Raw genomic sequence first — 20,947 nt, forward strand, 5'->3', positions numbered from 1 at the left:
ACATGGGAAACCTCAAAGAAGCCCCACTGCCTGTGGCCCCACATCCTTCTTTAGGAGTTCCAGACTGTGGGCCAGATGTACTAAGCTTCAAAAGTGATAAAATGGAGAATGATAAACAACCATCCAATCAGTTCCTGCCTGACATTTTTTAAACACAGCATGTGACATGGCAGGTAGGAGCTGATTGTCTGGCTGCTTATCACTCTCCATTTTATCACTTTTGAAGCTTAGTACATCTGGCCCCGTGACCTTATTATCAGTGGCGGCTCCTGCTTAAGGGGGCTGCAATTTCCTGGGTACTGCTCATTGCAAACAGTCATTAATTATTTGCAGGTTATTAGTTTCATTTGCGCTGTACTAGTGTTTGTACGCATGTACTATAAATACATGATGTACTCATATGCACACAAAAACAGGTACAGAGCAAAATACACACATTTAATAACTTAAATATTAATTAAAGTACACAAAATGATACTCTTAATAAAGATCTACACACAAATATTATCAAAATAAAATAAACTTCGGTACTTGTGTATTTTGGTGGCGCCCCCGATCTCCATCGCGCAATGTTTTAATCGCATCGCATGCCATGCACCCGATGGCATGCGATGCTATGCGACGCAATTTTTGCCCCCTATGCGATGAAAGATTGTATAAGCACCCTAATGGGTGCTTACAATGTTAAATGCAACCCCACGCCACCCCCCCACTATAAACGTGAACCCGAAGCGTGGCGAGCGCAGCGAGCCCGCGAGGGGCGGCGGTACGCGTCCTCTGACCTTTTCATACCCCCACTATCCACGTCGGCGTGGAGTTGAGAATAGAAAGTGTGGCGAGCGCAGCGAGCCACCGAGCCCGAAGTGTGGCGAGCGCACGCGGATACCTTCACAGGTATCGGAGTCCACTCGCGGGCTTCACAGGTATCCGCGTCCCCTCGCGGGGCACGCTGCGCTCGCCACGCTTCGGGCTCAGTGGCTCGCTGCGCTCGCCACACTTTCTATTCTCAACTCCACGCCGACGTGGATAGTGGGGGTATGAAAAGGTCGGAGGACGCGTACCGCCGCCCCTCGCGGGCTCGCTGCGCTCGCCACGCTTCGGGTTCACAGAGCCTCTGGGTCATGCCCCCATAGCGGCAAAATGGTGGCGTGGCCTCGCGGGAGAGCCACGAGTATAGACCACGCCGCCGGAATTAGGCCACGCCCCCCGGAATTTTCGGCGCGCAGCAGCTTTGTCCCGGCTCCTGGACATGAAAAGTTGGGAGGTATGCATACATTCCTTCAGCTGCATCACACTGAGTGACTCATTGAAGTCTGGGCATGCTTACTACAGAGAATTGCTTCTGGACTGCACAGGCAGCAGCCAATAGAAGCACTGTAGCTCTAGTGATTTGCACAGAATGGCTTCCTGTTGGAAGCTATGGCTGTCATCACTCCATGTACTGACAGCCCAAGAGGGGGAGGAGTTTCCAGCTCTGTGTATGATGAGCAGTAGCAGCTTTCAATAGAAATCTACTACATGCTTAACTCCTCCCCACAGGGTTGGGCTGTTGCTGTGTCTGTCCTGACAGTGATTAGGTCGACACCTAAGAATGGTCAACATGCACTTTGTCAACATCGACAGAAGGTTGACACAAGTGTCGACATAAACATGGCTGACACAGGAAAAGATCAATACATGTTTTTCAAGTGTTTTGGGCACCCTGACTTGCTGCACTCTGCACACTATTATCTTATATTCTCCCACAATGCCCACTGGGGTGGTAAAGTATGAACAAGTCGGTTAAAAAAAAAAAAATCATGAAAAAACATGTGTTGACATTTTTTTGTGGTGACCATGTTCATGTTGACCTTTTTCTTGTGTCGACCTTCTGTCAATGTTGACCTAGTGTATATTGATCAGTCAGGATCCCGACTTACAGGGGTTATTCTCCCTCATGGGTGTCCATGAATCCCATAGAGGGAGAATAGAACCTGTGGTGTGCGCAGCAAGCCACCGAGCCTGCAAGGGTCTTCTTTGCTCTCACCCTGCTGTCGGAGTACCTACCTAAACACTTCATGCCTCAGTACAACACTGTGTGTAGTACTAATCCATATTCCAATATATATATATATATATATATATATATATATATATATATATAATGTGAGCATAAATGGGCAGAACAAGTCTCAGGAATGTTGAGTCTGAAGCTGAGCGTTATAATGGTGCTTTGACCTTTGGAGAAAAAAATTGTGTAGAGGAACAGCAACCAAGTATAGCGGAGTAATGGTAATGTTTCTCATAGTCACACGTGTACAATATTATTATTAATATTATTATTACATGCAGGGTAAATACTAATTTGTGTTGCATGTAGCTCACAAATACTGGACATCTTTAATATTGTACCGCAATTAAAATCTCAGTTTGGACAGACAACTCTTAAATCTAAATTTCCCTGCACATTTATTACCTGCCCCACTGCGTGCAGTGCATCATGGGCTTACCCAGGAGCACAGTTACTGGGCATAATTCAGACCTGATCGCAGGGCAAATTGTTCTAAAAATGGGCAAAACCATAGGGGTAATTCAGACCTGCTCGCTAGGCTGCATATATTCGGCCAGGTGGTATACTCCACCTGGCCAAACAAATGCCCTCCTCCCCCCAGCACCTGAATCCGTGCACTACCATTTGAGTGGATGTGTATGTTTACACATCTGCTCACATGCCGTACAGAGGAGAAATATACTTCCTTTTCTGATGGACGCTTCCTGACGAATTCGCAGCGGGCACTGATGTCATGTGCAAGCAGGCAGGGGCACGTGTAGGGCATTTGCAGATGAATGCCCCATATCCATGGCGATGTATGGTCCCGCGCAACGCAATTGTCTGCCCAGATATTAAGCACATGCAGTCAACATATAATTAGATTGCCTGCGTGTGCATTAATAAATACATGGTTAGCACAGATTGCTCAGCGCACATCGCTATGTGTGTATAGGGCGATTTGTGCTGAGCGATCTGTGCCAACTAGAACACATTGCCCTGTGTGTGTGGGGCTTAACTGCACATGTTACATTTGCCCCACCTGCACTGCACATGGTTTTTCCATTTTGAGAACTAATTTGGCCCATGATCCGGTCTGAATTAGGGTCACTGGCCTTTCCTCTTTTTTTTTTTTTATCTTATATTGAGCCGCTTTGTGTGCACAGCATAGATATTAGAAATGTACATCTACAAAATATTGCTTAAGTTGCTATACATGTAAATGTTAAAAACCTACCAAAGTTATGTAAAGTCAATATGAAGTTTAGCCACTTATTCCAACTTTTTAGCCATTATTAAAATAATATTTTAAAAAAGTAGATATTTTCATAAATGAATTCATTATGTGTTACATTTCTCTTTTTGCTGGTAACACTTCTTGTTCCTTCTGAGTACAAACCTGAGTTCCCCTTTGGACAGACCACCTCCTGCTGTCTTGTCTATTGCAGTTCCATGTCATGTTTTGTTACCCATAATGACTCTTCCTCCAGCAACGTCCAGGCAGGACTCCCCCAAGTTACAGGCAGCAGGGAAAAAATGCCTATTCTGAAGGCACTGCTTAATGTTTTGTTTCCTTACCAATAGCTTACACATTCTCCTTGGTGACAAAAAGCTTGCTACAAACACTCCCTATTAACCCTCAAACACTCACAAGCCTAGCTGTCCCGGCTAGGAGCAAACTATTTATCCTAAACATAAAGGAAGTTTGTAGCATGTAGTAACCCACCTGTGCCTGCGCTGTCTCAGAATTACAGAATGTTACAGTCACTTACCTATAGTCACAATGCAATGATCACTTAATATTCTAGCAAAGTTAAAACATTATTTCTAGTCTTACCAACTATTGTAATAATATTAGTCATCTTAGGTGAACACAAGTCATCCTAATAAACATATGTTACTCCCCTATAAACTTTACTGGTAGATAGCCTGATACTACATAAAAAAGCATTGAATATTATTATTTATAATAGTGTGTGTAGTACAATAATCGGTACTTGTGTATTATCTGGGCGCCCAAGATTTCCATCGCACGACATAGTTTTGGTCGCATCACATCGCATGCGATCCAATTGCATGCGATGCGACCAAATTCAACCCGATTTTGAATTGTACAGACACCCTGATGGGTGATTACTATGTTAAATGCACCCCCATTGTTAACGCCACCCCCACTATCAAAGGCCACCCGAAGTGTGGCGAGCGCAGTGATCCCACAAGGGGCGGCGGTACGTGTCCTCCGACCTTTTCATACCCCCACTATCCACGTCTGCGTGGAGTTGATTTTAGATAGTGTGGCGAGCCACCGAGCCCGAAGCATGGCGAGCAGACGCAGATTACTTCACATGCAATCCGCGTGCACTCGCCGCACTTCGGGCTCGGTGGCTCGCTGCGCTCGCCACACTATCTAAGATCAACTCCACGCCGACGTGGATAGTGGGGGTATGAAAAGGTCGGAGGACGCGTACCACCGCCCCTCGCGGCCTCGCTGCGCTCGCCACGCTTTGGGTGGGCGTTGACAGTGGGGGTGCATTTAACATAGTAATCACCCATCAGGGTGCCTGTACAATTTAATATCGCATCGCATGCCATTTCTAATGGCATGCGATGCAATATTTTATCGCACAGTGCGGGTCTGTGTGCCCGGAAATCAGGTCCCATCGCATCCCTTAATTAGTGGTATGCGATGCGATGGGCGCCCAGATAATACACAAGTTCCCAATAATCTTACAGGTTGTGTAGGTAATACTAACGGTAAATACACCCCTGGATGCATAAATAATATTTGTTCTTTTGTAAAGACAGTTGGCCAGATGTACTAAGCTTTCAAAGTGATAAAATGGTGAGTGATAAACCTACCTGCCATGTTACAGACATACAGTAGGGCCAGATGCACTAAGCTTCAAAAGTGATAAAATGGAGAGTGATAAACAACCAACCAAACAGCTCCTGGCTGACTATTTTCAAACACAGTCTATGACATGACAGTTGGGAGCTGATTGGCTGGTGGTTTATCACTCTTCATTTTATCACTTTTGAAGCTTAATGCATCTGGCCCAGAGTAACTAATTAGTAGGTAATACACTTTGGCAGTGCTGTTCTGTACACCTTAAACACTGTCTATTTTTAAAGGAATCCACAAATAACTTTGGGGCAGATTTATTAATTGGCGATCAGGGGAATCTGCGCTATCCCCATGCGCTAAAGCAGGGGATAGCGCTTCCCCTGATCTAAGACACCTGCCGAGCGGGTGTCTATCTCGTGGTGGTGTGAGGCAGGAGGCATAGCGCAGCTACGATATTTCGTAGTGCGCGCCTGCCTCCTGCCTGATTTATGAACGGTCAGCATCGCTGACCGTTCCGCCGCCTGCAGCTATCGACTTCAACAGCTGCAGACGGCGATGCCTATAGCAGGGACAGTGCTGTCCCTGCTGCTGGCTCTGAGCTGTGCAGGGGATCTCGCAAGAGTAGTGAGATCCCGCGCATGCGCAGTCAGACGGCCGGGGGGAAGGAGACAGCGTGTCAGTGTTAACTGACGCGCTGTCAGCTGGAGGGGACATCGCCGGAGGGGGGAGTTAGCGCTCCCCCGCTTCGGCGACAAGATCTTAGTAGATCTTGTCGGTGTCCCCTCCTGCTTCGCCTCGCTACTGAGGCGAAGCAGGAACTGTTATAGCGGCGCTGTTAGCGCCGCTATAATAAATCTACCCCTTTGTTTAGGAACCAGATCAATGCTGGAAATGGTAACAAATCTATAGATTACAGAAACATGATTGTCTACAATGTACAGAATCGATATTTACAAAAGTTTGTATAATAACTGCGTGAAGATTTCAACTGCCAGATTTGGTAGACGAGAGCAATGTGATAAGTTACTCCTGGGTTTAATTTACTATTACTGCTACTGACAACTATCTGGATACTTAAGATCGGCCCCCTAAACATTATTACATTATTACAATTATGGACAGGTAGCCATTCGATCCTACACTTACGGTCCCCAACTCCTACCTGCTTAGCTGTAATATTTTTTTATACCTTGACCTTTAAATACCTGCTCAGGGGCATTACTAGTACTTTGTGGGCCCCATAGCATAATATTTAAAAGGCCCCCCTCCACCTTGTCACTACAATGCCGCTTAGGGGGCATAACTTATAAGAAAGGGTGTCAGGGAAAGAGATAGAAAAAGAGAGAGGAGCAAGAAAGAAAGGAAGAGTGGAGTGGTCAGGAGAGAGAGTGCTTTATGGAAAATGAGGGAATGATAGGAGAGAGAAGGGAAAGCAAGAGAGAAAGGGAAGGCTGTGAACAGGAGAGAGAGAGAATCTCAGGGAGGAAGAGAGAGAAAGATGCAAGGAAGACAGAGTGAGAGTGCTGGGTAGAGAGTCAGGGATAGTGAGGGGGTAGAGATGGGCAAAACGGTTCATCAAGCTGAGCCGGGATCCGGCGGATCGCTCTGTGGAACGATGCAGATCTTTTGAACGGGACCTCGGTTCACTTTAAAAAAAAAAAAGTGCAATATACATGACCGAGTAAAAACACTGATCGATGGCTGGGTGCAGAATCGCCATCGATGGCGTCTGCACCGATGGCCATCCCTGGCAGCAGCAGCTAATCTTTCTATCACTTGTAGTCAAAGCACTGTACTCAGTCTCCAGAGGTAGTACATCTCAGCTGCCACAGGTGGCAGCACTGAGATCAAGAAAATGTATTGTAATGGAAAACGAAACTGAAACGGATCACCTTTTTGGGATCGGCGGTTCACTCGTTCTTGAATGGGATCAGTTCAAAAGAACCGGTTCGTTCGCGAACGACCCGTCTCTAAGAGGGGGTATCAGGTAGATAGAGAGAGAATGAGATAGAGAGAGGGGGAAGGAAGGGGGAGAGAGGAGGGGGGCCATCAGGTTGTAGTTCCCCCTCCTCTCCTCACCCTTCAGCACTACCTGTGTACCGGCAGTGGGGCCCCAGGTCTCCTGTCTCTGGCTCCCCGCACACTGCCGCCGAGTGTCCTCCTCCCGCCATGCACACTGTAGCCGCCCGAGTCCTCCTCCCCCGCAGACTGCCGCTGTGTGTCCTCCTCCCCTGCACACTGCCGCAGGGGCCCAGGTCTCCTGATTCTCTGCTCTCCACCGCCGGCGAAGTATCTGCCTCCCCATATATTCCCGCCACCGGGTCTCCTGCGTCTCCGCCCACCATCACCGGGTCACTAGCTCCAGCTCCTATGCTCTCCACCATAATTTCTCCTGTTCCTCTGATCCCCGCCGCTCAGGTTTAAATAAACAAATTAAAAAAACCTCACAAGGGTGGAGGGGACACCCATAGCAGCTGCACCCTCCATAGTTATGCCACTGTACCTGCTGATACACAGTATTTTTACTATTAGGTGCCTCTTTAATTGAATAATTAATTGCTGAATTTAAGAGTAATATAAGCCTGGCCCCCTTTACAACTTGCTTCACTTGCTCCCAGTCCCAATCATATTCAGTTCCAACTCCCTGCCCATACATATAAAGCCATAGGCAGAACTACCATTGGTGCAGCATGTGCATTGCATCGGGGTTCTTGAGGACTAATACCACTTTCACATCACAAATGGCAGGTTGCACCGGGGATTTGGACATGGATCCATCCCAGGAGCAACCTGGCATTTGTGAGCTTCCCTCAGCTACGTCATGTGGAGTGGTGTTGCGTCATCGGGTGGAGCATGGGAGGAGGGGCACTTGGAGCTGACACTGACTCCTCTCTATAGAGTAAACGGGACCCGGTTACCTGTTTACACTGCCCAGTGACCTGCGTCTGACCCGGGTAAAACCCTTCTTTTATCCCAGGTCGGAATGCCGGGTTTTACCAAATGCCGCTTTCACACTGCAAAAAGACACAGGTCGACCCGGAAACAACCCGGGTCAGACCCAGGTTATTTGTACGGTGTGAAAGAAGTATAAAGGGCCCACTGTTGCCACCCAGTTCTGTGCGGCATATTGTGAGCTTTGGAGTGAAGAAGGGGGATGCAAATTTTTTTTTGTACCTGGGCCAAACACTCGCAAGTTCCGCCACTATATAAAGCCTAACCCCCCTTCCCCCCAGCCCACATCTATATCCACATCTCTGACCATTCTTATCATATTCCCCACTTAGCCCTCCTCCTTTACTCTGGTGATTCTATCTATCACTTCAAAGATGTTGCTAGCTGTGCACTTGGAACTCACTTCCTTTACTAGTCGGAATCTACAGGTATTTCTCATAATTCACCTCTCATCTCCAATAACCATCGGCCAGCCTTACACGGTTCACTCTCTATACACCAGTGGTGCTGGAAGCTTGTGACTTGATGGGGAGCAAAGATTAAAAAAGGCACCCAGGCCAAGGTGTTTAAAAATTGGAATATCCACTGTAAGACAGTGGCAGGGAAAGTCATAGATGGCAGGTACCTTTCCCCTAGAATCCTGTCTTATGGCATATAGACTGCAGGCTGTTTCAATCTGTGTGGTAAGCTCCGGCTTACAAAGGGTGTTCTGTCCTGGGCTGGTAATCAGGAGAGCACCTGATTCTTTAAAAAGGAGTCAGCCCTCTCCATAGGGCTCTCTCTCTCTCCCTGGGTGTTGGAGGCAGTAAGCTGCTGCTAGAGAGAGACAAGGCTGTAAGTACTGCATTACTTGATCTATATCTGCTGTGTGTGTCCAGTGTCACATAGTGTGGCCCTGGTATAGAGAGGGACGTTTATTCTGTTTAGTTAGAGCTCAGACGAGCAGGTTTTATTTTCTGTTTTGCCTGAAGTGTAAAGGCTGTTTTTTAGTTTCTTGCTCTGAGTGCTGCAATAAACTCAGGCAAGCCCTGTTTTGGACCCAAGCCGTGATGTCACTGTCTAAGTCTGTGCCAAATCCTCACCTGTGCCTACCCGTTTGATGCTAAAACCCCACATATGGTGGAGAATGCGAGCAAGCATCTCACTTAAAGAGACATACACCGAACTATAGGACTTTTGCTACAGCAAGCTGGAAGTTGTTGCTAAAGGCAACCAGCCACAAGTGAGTGTCTGGAGTGCGCTGATACTTGCATGTCCTGGCTGAAGGCTGCTGTAACACTGCAACAGGAGACTGTTAAAATGGAGGACCTTTTAAAACACTTGGTGCAGGCAAATGAGCTGCAGCGGCAGGCAAACGCATATCAACAAAAGGTGCATGAGGAGGCCATGCGTGCCCAGGCTGAAACCAATGTTTTGCTGCTTGAATCCAACAGACAAGCCTTAAAGGAACAGCAGCAAACTAATCTGCAATTACAAGAGCAAATACAGAATGTGGCTAAGAGTGTGGCGCAGAGTGTGCAAACACCCCAACCCTTGCTTCCAACCACACGGGCTGCAGTACAGAAATCTCTGCAAAAGATGACTCTCACGGATGATGTAGAGGCCTTTCTTGCGGTGTTTGAACGTATAGCAGAGCGTGAACAGTTACCCGTGGATCAATGGGCAGGTGTGGTAGCGCCTTTTCTAACTGGAGAACCACAAAAGGCGTATTTTGATCTGAGTGAGCAGGATGCTAAGGTCTACGCGAAACTCAAGGGAGAGATCCTTGCTCGCTTAGGCGTAAACATGAGTGTGCGTGCCCGGAAGGTGCATAACTGGACTTTTTCTGAACAGTTACCTGCGCGGTCCCAAATGTATGACCTGGTCCACCTGGTAAGGAAATGGCTACAGCCAGAGGAGTCTACACCAGCGCAGATCGTGGAGAGAGTCATGCTGGACAAGTATCTTTGTTCCTTACCTCCAAAGGTTCAGCGCTGGGTCGGTCAGGGCGACCCTAATGATGCCGAGGGGCTTGTCAACTTGGTTGAGAGGTACAGAGCTACTGAAAATCTAATCCAAGAAGTGCCTCCTGGACATTCCACCCTCAAGAACAGCAAATCGGCCGGATCATCTGGTAAGACTGTTCCGTTTACTAGAGGGGTGAATAATGTTGTAAAGGGAGGTGGCCTAGATGGGGAACAAACAGTGGAGAGGCGTTCCCAAGGGACAGTAGGGTCCAAACCTGGGTTGAAAAAAGACTGGGGCCGCATACAGTGTTGGCGTTGTCATAGACCTGGGCATATTGCTGCCAATTGGCCCCTTACTTCTGAGCCAATGGAGTGTGATACAGCCAGGCGAAGCTCTTTATATGCACTTTCTGTTTTCTCTGCTGAGACTGTGTCAGAAACTGGACAGCAAATATGTCATGTAAAGGTGGATGGTTATCCCGGGAGTGCTCTACTGGACTCTGGGAGTTTAGTTACTCTCATCCATGCCAGCTTGGTAGACCCTGGGACACTCACAGGACGTTACATAGGGGTCTTGTGCATACATGGGGACACCAAGGAGTATCCCACAGCTTTAGTCCAGCTAAAGAGTACTTGTGGAACTGTGTCCCATGAAGTGGGCGTGGTAGAGACCCTGATGCATAGTGTGATCCTGGGAAGAGACTTCCCATTGTTCTGGGACTTGTGGAAACAGAATGTACACTGCACTAGAAATGATGTTAATAATGAGAATGTGTGCCCTGTGATTAGTCCTGAGCCTTTTGATCAGGATACTGAGGTTCAAACGGTAGGGGTGACCACTATTGAATCTGACCGTTTTCCCCTAGCTGTTCTTGCAGGTGAAGCTGAGGAGCAGGAAGAAGCGTGTGACATGCCTGAGCTAGAGATGTCACGTGATAATTTTGGGACTGCTCAACTTAGAGATCCCACCTTATTAAGAGCTAGGGAAAATCCTAAAGTCATAAATGGTGAGCCCCAATACCCCAATGCTGACAAAGAGTTCCCATATATGGCCATTAACCAGGATCTACTGTATCGGGTAGATAAAATCCGTGGGGAGATAGTTGAGCAGCTGGCGGTGCCCCGGCCATACCGTAGAATGGTCTTAGACCTTGCTCACAAACACGCGATGGGAGGACACTTAGGTACCGAAAAGACCACACAACGCGTGTTGCAACGGTTTTACTGGCCCGGGGTTCACCGCGCAGTAGAAGACTACTGCAAGTCCTGCCCTGACTGTCAGCTGATGGCTCCCATGACACATTTTAGAAGTCCCCTGGTTCCGTTACCTATTATTGAAGTGCCCTTTGACAGGATTGCAATGGACCTGGTCGGCCCTTTGGTAAAATCCTCAAGGGGATTTCAGTATATTCTCGTGGTGTTGGATTACGCCACTCGTTACCCTGAGGCTATTCCTTTGCGGAATACCTCTTCAAAGTCCATAGCAAAAGAGCTCTTCAACATGTTTACCCGTACCGGCATACCCAAAGAGATCCTTACCGATCAAGGAACCCCCTTCATGTCTAAAGTCACGAAAGAGTTGTGTAAACTATTGAAAATTAAGCATCTACGTACATCGGTGTATCACCCACAAACTGACGGTCTTGTTGAAAGGTTTAATAAAACATTAAAGGGGATGTTGAAGAGGGTAGTGAGCAAAGATGGGAAGGACTGGGACTGTCTTCTGCCTTATTTGATGTTTGCGGTCCGTGAGGTGCCCCAATCATCCACAGGTTTTTCCCCTTTTGAGCTAGTATATGGCAGACATCCTCGTGGACTGCTTGATATAGCAAAGGAAACTTGGGAACAAGAGACTACACCCTACAAGAGTGTCATTGAGCATATTTCTCTTATGCAAGACAGAATTGCTGCGGTCATGCCTATAGTCAGGGAACACTTAGAGCAGTCCCAAGAAGCACAACGTCAAGTATATAACAGGTCAGCCAGGGTAAGAAGCTTTAACCCAGGTGACCGCGTGTTGGTATTAGTGCCCACCGTAGAAAGCAAATTTCTTGCTAAGTGGCAAGGGCCTTATGAGATCATCGAAAAAGTGGGAAGTGTAAATTATAAAGTGTATCAACCAGGTAAACGGAAGCCAGAACAGTTGTACCATGTGAACTTAATTAAACCCTGGAAAGACAGAGAGACTCTGACAGCTGTAAGTGACCCCTCTAGTGATAGCCCAGAGGTGCGGGTGTCAGAGACCCTGTCCAAATCCCAGAAGCAGGAAACTAAAGAGTTAGTACAAAGGAATTATGATGTGTTCTCAGAACTTCCAGGGCACACCACAGCCATAAAACATGACATTGTCACCGAACCTGGAGTTCGGGTACGCTTAAAACCCTATAGAGTACCAGAAGCGCGTAGACAGGCCATATCTGGGGAGGTCCAGAAAATGTTAGACCTCGGGGTTATCGAGGAGTCTAAAAGTGAGTGGTCAAGCCCGATTGTGTTAATTCCAAAACCAGATGGCTCATTGCGCTTCTGTAATGACTTCCGGAAGCTGAACGAGGTATCAAAATTTGATGCCTACCCAATGCCAAGAGTTGATGAGTTAATTGAAAGACTTGGTCATGCTAGATATTTCTCTACCCTCGACTTAACTAAAGGTTACTGGCAAGTACCTCTTACCGATAGTGCCAAAGAGAAAACCGCGTTTGTCACCCCCGATGGTCTGTTTCAATATCTCTGTTTGCCTTTTGGGTTGCATGGGGCTCCAGCCACTTTTCAAAGGTTGATGGACATTGTTCTTAAACCCCATCGTCAGTATGCCTCGGCATATCTAGATGACATCATAATTTTTAGTGATGACTGGAAGAGTCATTTACCCAAAGTTCAGGAGGTGTTGAATTCCCTCAGAGAGGCGGGGTTGACAGCGAACCCAAAAAAGTGTACTTTAGGCCTCGAGGAGGCACGTTACCTGGGGTATGTTATCGGGAGAGGTATAATAAAGCCACAAATAAATAAAGTGGAGGCTATCCAAGACTGGCCTCGTCCTTCGACAAAAAAACAAGTCAGGGCTTTTTTGGGAATTCTGGGGTATTACCGTAGATTCATTCCCCAGTTTGCAACCATGGCAGCGCCCCTAACCGATCTTACCAAAGGAGGTAAGGCAGTTATGGTCAGCTGGAACCCAGAGGCTGAAAGGGCATTCCAAGAATTAAAAGTGGCCCTTTGTAATCAACCAGTCCTGATCACTCCAGATTTTAAAAAAGAGTTTGTCGTACAGACTGATGCTTCTGATGTGGGACTAGGTGCTGTCCTCTCCCAAGAAGTTGGTGGAGAGGAACACCCGGTAACATATTTGAGCAGGAAGCTCACACCTGCGGAGAGAAACTACAGTATAGTTGAGCGGGAGTGCTTAACAATCAAGTGGGCCCTTGAATCCCTAAAGTACTATCTCTTAGGACGCTCCTTTAGATTAATCACTGACCACTCCCCACTTACATGGATGTACCAAGCCAAAGAGAGAAATGCAAGGGTCACGAGATGGTTTCTCAATTTGCAAAATTTCAAATTTACAGTGGAACACAGAGCAGGAAGGCTTCAGGGTAATGCCGATGCCCTATCCCGAACATACTGCCAGTTGGCAGACAGTGTCCGACCCCATAGGTTCGAACAGAGGGGGAGGGTATGTAAGACAGTGGCAGGGAAAGTCATAGATGGCAGGTACCTTTCCCCTAGAATCCTGTCTTATGGCATATAGACTGCAGGCTGTTTCAATCTGTGTGGTAAGCTCCGGCTTACAAAGGGTGTTCTGTCCTGGGCTGGTAATCAGGAGAGCACCTGATTCTTTAAAAAGGAGTCAGCCCTCTCCATAGGGCTCTCTCTCTCTCCCTGGGTGTTGGAGGCAGTAAGCTGCTGCTAGAGAGAGACAAGGCTGTAAGTACTGCATTACTTGATCTATATCTGCTGTGTGTGTCCAGTGTCACATAGTGTGGCCCTGGTATAGAGAGGGACGTTTATTCTGTTTAGTTAGAGCTCAGACGAGCAGGTTTTATTTTCTGTTTTGCCTGAAGTGTAAAGGCTGTTTTTTAGTTTCTTGCTCTGAGTGCTGCAATAAACTCAGGCAAGCCCTGTTTTGGACCCAAGCCGTGATGTCACTGTCTAAGTCTGTGCCAAATCCTCACCTGTGCCTACCCGTTTGATGCTAAAACCCCACACCACATATAAATACACTTAAGCAGTATAAAGCAACACAGCCATAACTCAGTGATTACCATTCAGTAAACAAAGCACCCCAATGACTGTCATACAATAACCTAAACTGCCATACATGTCTGGTCCTGACGAAGCTCAATAGCGAAGCGTACGCCGACCGTACACTTCGTGGGCTACCACCACTCCCCTTCCCCATTGAAATGTACCTATTTTGATCTATCTAGCTTAAAATTATTCACATTAACGAGCGGTCCTCTGAACTGTCAGCCCGCCAGCTGTGAGGTGCGGTGAAGTACACTATACACAGCGACCGCTAGTTCCCGTCTTACAGATCTCTAGACGGCGTGTCATACAGAGCGCCCCGTACCTCTAGACACCCGGGAATAGCGCTATAATCTGTGCGCACTTGTAGGGTATTCACACGGCGTGTCAGCACCGAATGCCTCGCACTCTCATACACTTGAGTGCAGTGCCATAACTTGCCCGCAGCTTTGGCTCAGGAGTACATGCTGCACTAACCAGATGTGACTCTAGAGTACTACTATTCTACCAGCAATAGCCATTGAGCTCTATATTTACTTAGCAAATAGCGCGGCTGGCACATTAATTATTTTTAAGTGTGCTATACTTACTCCCTAAGTGATTAAACTACTGAGACGCACAACCCACCTCTGTAATTGACCTTACCAGTAGGTAGGGATCTGGGTTGACTATATTATTATCCCCAACTGTGTCATTTACACACAAAATTATAGGTTACCAACATAACCAGTTCGGAGTGTGATATACATATATCTAGACCGCTGCTTAGTTAATTATCAGATATGTTCTGGTTTATTTACTAGACAGCCCATATATCACTATTATAGTGAATATCACTGTATACAAGGGGTGTGGGGTCCCACGTCGTAAGGATATTTATATCCTTTTTAACACCTGTGAATGTCTTTATGTCTTTTTTTTGTGTCTTTTATTTCGCTACATTTTTTAGCCATATATTAATAAAGGTTACATTTTAATAAATTAACTCTCCTAGGTGCACCACAAAGTGACATTTCTTCCTGTCCAAAAGTTCTGAACTGCCATACAATTGACCACCATATAGTACATCAGTATAACAGTGGCCGCTATATATAAGAGATCATTTAATCAATAAAAGTTTCCAGGTGCCCTAGGCTAATTCACATGTAATGCTGCTAAACACATGGTTTCGGGCGATCAGGGACTCATCATTCATACTGCCTATGTGCATGTAACGAAGGTTATACAACTGACATGTAGGATCTAATGCTTGTGGCATATGAGGGAGATTTGGGCTTTATTCTTCTGGCTTGTGCTGTGTACATAAAATAATGGTTCCATCAGTAAGTTACATTGGTACAGCCATCTGGCAGTCACCTTAAGAACTTTACCCCCAACATACAACAGGATGGGTATTGGCTAACAAGAATGGAATAAATTAGGCTGAAATTTTATTCCTCGGTGCGCTCACCACACTTCGGCTTGGTGGCTCACTGCGCTTGCCACACTTTCTAAAATGAACTCCACGCCCACGTGGACACTGGAGGTATGACGTGGATAGTGGGGATATGATTTTGTTAGTGGGTGTTGTGTGTGTGTGTGTGCATTATACTTACCATCCACGATGTCCCCGGCGCCTCCGGCACTTGGCTACCCACATGACGTCCACCATGACACTCCTCCCCTGCGGCAGCAATGTACGCTATTAACGTAGTGAGACTGAGGGAGATGGTAAACCATGTGATGCTCCGCCAGCGGTGACTACGCTGAATGGCAGCCATTGCTGTGGCTACACTGGCAACATAGCCAAAGCTACGTTGTCAGCGTAGCCGTGCGCCCGCTAATACATAAGTACCCTCTCTTGTAACCTGCTACTGTCTCCCAGACACAGGGGTGTTCCTGTGGCCCATAGCAACCAATTACATTTGAGCTGTAGGAGAAATACTAGTATCTGATTATTGTTTAGTATGTGCAACATCTTCCCTTCTATCAACCCACACTTTTGTAAATATACACCTAGCCTTCATTCTATGCACTGCACTTGTCTGCAAGTACCAGTATTTATTTATTCTACAAAGTGCACTTCAGTCTGAAAGTATTGGTGTCCATTCAACAAAGTACACTTTTGTCTACGAGTACCAGTATCCACACTGTGCATTAGCAAGTACTTCAAACCATTCTCTTCATTCAGAAAATGATAATTCCTGATGTATGCTGTATACCAGGGTTTTTCAACTACTGTGCCATGAGCAGTTCTCAAGTGTGCTGCCGGAGATGCATTTTTCTATACTGTACTTACTGGGGGAAATTTACTAAGAATACGAATGCAAAAAGTTGCATTCGTATTCTTAATACGAATTAATACGACAGCATACCTCGTATGCTTTGTTGTGTTCCGGAGGGGGATTTACAAAGCAGTCAAATACGACTGCTTTGTAACCCTCCGATGGCGTATTAATTCGTATTAGCTGGCCGTATATAAGGCCACTAATACGAATTAGTGTAGGCAGCCTGCACGGATCAGTCAGATCCATGCAGGCTGCAAGGTGTAAAAAAATAAAAAATAAAAAAATAAAAGTAAATAAAAAACCGGCGTGGGGTCCCCCTCACAGCTGTAACCAGCACCAGGCTGAAAGAGCCAGGGCCGGTAATTAAAAATCAGGGAACCAAGCAAATAGGGGTTCCCTGAGTTTTAACAACCAGGTCCGGGGCTGGTTCCCAAAATACGTGGGACAAAATGACTAGGGGTCCCCCGTATTTTAAGAACCAGCCCCGGGCCAAACCAGCCAGCAGGGTAATGCCACAGCCGGGGGACACTTATTATACAAGTCCCCCCGGCCAAAGCATTAACCCTCTGACTAGTCAGCCTGGCCAGGAGAATAGACGGGTTGATACCTTGAGGAAGCGATAGTGAAACGATCGTCGGTAGCCAGAATAGGGTGATTGTGTGTAGATAGTCAGCTCTGTTGTGCCACATAGGGATTAGATTAGCGAGCAGCGTTGTTGATAATTTTACCTGTCAGGCGAATGTCTAGAAATGCATATCCTTGATACAAGCAGACAGTAACACGAGCGCGCAGCAAACTCCGGGAACACGCACACTGTGTTACCCGGAATCTGCTTAGACAGACGGCAGCACAACACTAAGTGCGACCGCAGCGCACGACTGTCACAACCCCGGCAGATTGCCGGGAGGGAAAGAGGATTCGGGACTCTTTACCTAGATGGGCGCCCGTCGTGGTGATCGCGGGTACATTTATGTCTGGCCGCGACGCGACCGACGCGATGCCCGCGATTTCCCATTGAAACCCATGTTAAACATGGAAATCGCGTCGGTCGCATCGCGGCCGTCCATAAATGTACCCGCGATGCCCGCGACGCGATGCACCCGATTTCCCATAGGAATCAATGTTAAATGGCCCGACCGACGCGATTTTACTGTTAAATGCCTCAATGGACCCGATTTGGCCATAGGAATCAATGTTAAATGGGCCACAGAGCCCAAATAGGCACAATTAACCCTTAAATGTCCCCCCAAATTTTTAACGCCACCCCACGATCCACGCCAACCCGAAGCGTGGCGAGCGCAGCGAGCCCGCGAGGGGCGGCGGTACGCGTCCTCCGACCTTTTCATGCCCTACTATCTACGTCGGCGTGGAGTTGAGAATAGAATAGTGTGGCGAGCGCAGCGAGCCACCGAGCCCGAAGCGTGGCGAGCGCAGCGAGCCCCGCGTGGGGACGCGGATACCTTCACAGTTATACGCGTCCCCTCGCGGGCTTCACAGGTGTCCGTGGCGACGCGGACACCTGTGAAGCCCGCGAGGGGACGCGTTTACCTGTGAAGGTATCCGCGTCCCCTCGCGGGGCTCGCTGCGCTCGCCACGCTTCGGGCTCGGTGGCTCGCTGCGCTCGCCACACTATTCTATTCTCAACTCCACGCCGACGTGGATAGTAGGGCATGAAAAGGTCGGAGGACGCGTACCGCCGCCCCTCGCGGGCTCGCTGCGCTCGCCACGCTTCGGGTTGGCGTGGATCGTGGGGTGGCGTAAAAAATTTGGGGGGACATTTAAGGGTTAATTGTGCCTATTTGGGCTCTGTGGCCCATTTAACATTGATTCCTATGGCCAAATCGCGGGCATTGAGGCATTTTACATGAAAATCGCGCTCAATCAGCCTTTTTAACATTGTTCCCTATGGGAAAATCGCGGTCATCGCGGGTAGCAGATTTTTATGTACCCGCGATTTACCCGCGATGACCGCGATTTTTACCCCCGACGCCCGCGATTTCAAGCGCTGGCGCCCATCTAGGTAAAGAGTACCTCGGATTCTGTCTGTATTTACACGGAGATCCTCTGGCCACTAAAGGCAGCTTGTAAAAATTTCAATGTGCAATCAGTATACTGTACAATTATTATTAGATACCGGTAACGCGCACAACGCATTACCCGGTGATCTTTATTAACACTGTCACGATCCCTTTAGCCCTGCGGAGGAATAGGGAGCAGTGTGCATAGACACACGGATCCCCAGACCCTCCTAGCAGGGATTAAGGAAAGCATTATTGTGTGCCGCGCACTGAACCTATTTAATAATCATACCAGTGGGCGCAATCTAAAGGGAGACATATATTTGCGGTGTGTCAGTTGCAGGCACCCTCTGTTCAGTTAATAAAAAGCTTGGATGCTTGTGAAATCTATGATTACTGTGCGTTTGTCCAAGACACCCTTGCACAGAGATTTAATAACTGGATATATATACAAAGCGTATTAAATAATTTTTATCACTTTAAAATTACTGCGCTACCCGGCGGTAAACCGCTTATTACCGGGTATTAAGTGAATAAGAGTGGTAATATAAACCACACTAGGACCCACGAGGACCATCTAATTATTTGACAGCTTACAACCTTCTCAGAAAATTATATGTGATAACACAGCCAGTGTAACCCCAGCGATTATATCGCTTATTTTTGGGGAATAAACATCAATATAGGCTGTATAATATATTATAAAAAAAAGCTGATATCATCAAAGTGGAGAGGCCCAACAATACAATTACCCTGAGCCCTGACGGGTACGGGCCATATGCAGACCGGGCAATCAATATATAATAAGGGCATATCTCTCACTATTAAATCAGTACACACAAGGGTCCTCACTTCACCTCTTAACGCAGACCATTATTATAAGTTTATATCCAGTCTGTAGGAACAAATTCACCTAACTGAACAGTACAGCGCTGCACATTAGAGGAATAATGACACTGTGACAAATAAATACAAAATAAAAGCAATTTGAGATTGAAATAATCAGTTACAGTGGAAAACCCCTATATTAACCATCTAATCTTATAAATCCCAGTGGCAACATCATTACTTGCTAAACTGCAACATACTAGCAGCAGCAAGCAACAACTTATAATAAAAGCTATTTGAAGCTAAGATATGTAAAAATAAGCTGACACACACACTTTCATCCTTTCTCTTCTCATTTTAATTGAATATACACAGTTTTTCCATTCTTTATCACAATCTATCTTTTAAATATTTCACTCTGAAACAAGGTCGTATAGTCTCATTCCAATAGGAGACTTTTTTAAAATTGTAAAATTAAAGGTTACATTTTATGGTAATAATTGATTCTCCGTGCACCCTATAAGATACTTCTTTTTCTTCGTGGGAGCCTGGCCAGGGGCCCTGGGGGAGTGGGGACCCCCCCAATAAAGGGGTCCCCCCCCCTCCAGGACTTACCTGACCAGGCTTAAGCCTGGTGCTGTCCTCTATGCCCCTGGGTGGTGAACATCAAGCTGATTGTCTGTAAAAAAATAGAATAAACTATTGTTTTTAACTGTGGAACTATGAGTCCCAGCAAGCCTACCCTGCAAGCTGGGACTTGGAGAACCACAAGTCCCAGCCTGCGGGGCATTAAAGGGCCCGCTGGGTCTTGTAGTTCCACAGTTACAAAAATAGTTAAATAAACACACAATGACACACCAGAAAAATAAAACTTTAATACATAAATTACACACATACTGATACTTACCTATCTTGATCCCGTCAGTAGGTCCCTGGGTACCGGGTCCCAATAGGCAGCATTCCCATCTCCTCCTGCTATCTCTATGCTTTGTAGTGTAATCTCTCTCACTGCTATCTGTAAATCTCATGATATCATATGTTATTGAACTTTATTGTGCTCACACTTGCCCCGGTGTATTTTGTATTGTGCCCACTGCAATGGATTACCCCAGACCATCAATATCCTCTTGGGCTTCTTTCCTCTGTCTTCAAGTACATAGTCAGCAGGCAATTCCACTGTCCTCAAATTACAGCAACTGGGATGCGGACATAAACAGCTATTACTGGTGATTAAGGAATGGTAAAACAAAGCACTGTGTGTAAATGGCATATGTGAATATTATCGCAATCCCGTAAGTAAAGAAAAAAATTGTATAGTGTATCAGCTTTATACACAAATGGATATAGACAAAACAGAACAATATATATATTTTTTTAATCTGGAGCCCCAACACCGAGTGCAGTGACCTAAATGGTGCATAGGGGGTGTACGTACATATGGACCCTCTACCAGAGGAGAAAGGTCCTGTTACTCCCCTGACCCCTCTCAGGCTAAAGAGGGGAAAATAGGGATCGCTGGGTCCTCCTCGCCTAAGCTTGGAGAGACCCTCTTCCCCCAACCACCGGGAGGAATAGGGCAAGTGGGTCCTCCTCGCCGAAGTTTGGAGGTACCCTCAGTAGGCTTCTCTCCGCCTTGCCACCCTCAGGGACCATAGCTTTCCCCCGAAGGAGAAAGCTTTGTAAGTGGATAGTGGGTAGCTCATAAGGGTCGTAGATACAGCCCAAAACCTGACCAAACTAACGAAAAATGGAAATTGTGAAAAAGTGACAAACGTGAGAGGAGTGAAGAGAAATTAATATAAAAAAAAGCCCCAGCCAGA

This window comes from Crinia signifera, chromosome 2 (assembly GCF_055691185.1).
Source record: "Crinia signifera chromosome 2, ASM5569118v1, whole genome shotgun sequence".
NCBI classification, from domain to species: Eukaryota; Metazoa; Chordata; class Amphibia; order Anura; family Myobatrachidae; genus Crinia; species Crinia signifera.